At 38.7% G+C, this 506-nt stretch overlaps 1 long non-coding RNA gene across 1 annotated transcript; it reads left to right on the top strand.

Moving 5' to 3' along the window:
- Positions 1-478, top strand: LOC104774882. Its single transcript, XR_765562.2, has 3 exons — positions 1-87; positions 183-233; positions 348-478. It is a non-coding gene; the product is annotated as an uncharacterized LOC104774882 (long non-coding RNA).
- The last annotated feature ends 28 nt before the right edge of the window (positions 479-506 follow it).

Genomic DNA, 506 nt, shown 5'->3' with positions numbered 1-506 from the left:
CACTTTTATTCTGTTACGTTAACAGAAGAAGAAGCCGAGGCCGGATTGATATGTAAAGTGCAGTCATCTGCTAAGAACAAATTCAAGGTGCGTTGGCACAAACTTTTGTCTTTCGTGCTCAAGAGTCTCGTAGTTGTTTTTCATATTCTGTATCATACCTTCTGATTCCTTTTGCTTCTCAGTTACTTTACTTTGATCAAGAAGAGAATGGAGGACTGAGATTGGCCCTACAGGTATCAAGTTCCTTAACATATAATGTCAAAAATTCTGCATCCGGTTGAATCGTCATGCCTCTAAGTTTCCTCTGGTCACTAAACTATGTTTCATTTGCTTTCATTCTGCAAAAGGAAGACAGCAGGAAAACAGGAAAGCTCTCAACTGCAGGGTTATACTTTTTCGGTTTTCCTGTTTACCGTTTCGATCACAGGGTTAATTCAGTTAACTATCTTCTCTTCCCTCTTAAGTTCACACTTTTATATATATCTCTCAGTCACCAATGTACTCAG

This window comes from Camelina sativa, unplaced genomic scaffold (genome assembly GCF_000633955.1).
Source record: "Camelina sativa cultivar DH55 unplaced genomic scaffold, Cs unpScaffold06425, whole genome shotgun sequence".
Taxonomy (NCBI): domain Eukaryota; kingdom Viridiplantae; phylum Streptophyta; class Magnoliopsida; order Brassicales; family Brassicaceae; genus Camelina; species Camelina sativa.
Note: the sequence above shows the minus strand (reverse complement) of the source record. Positions and strands in the feature narration are given on the sequence as shown.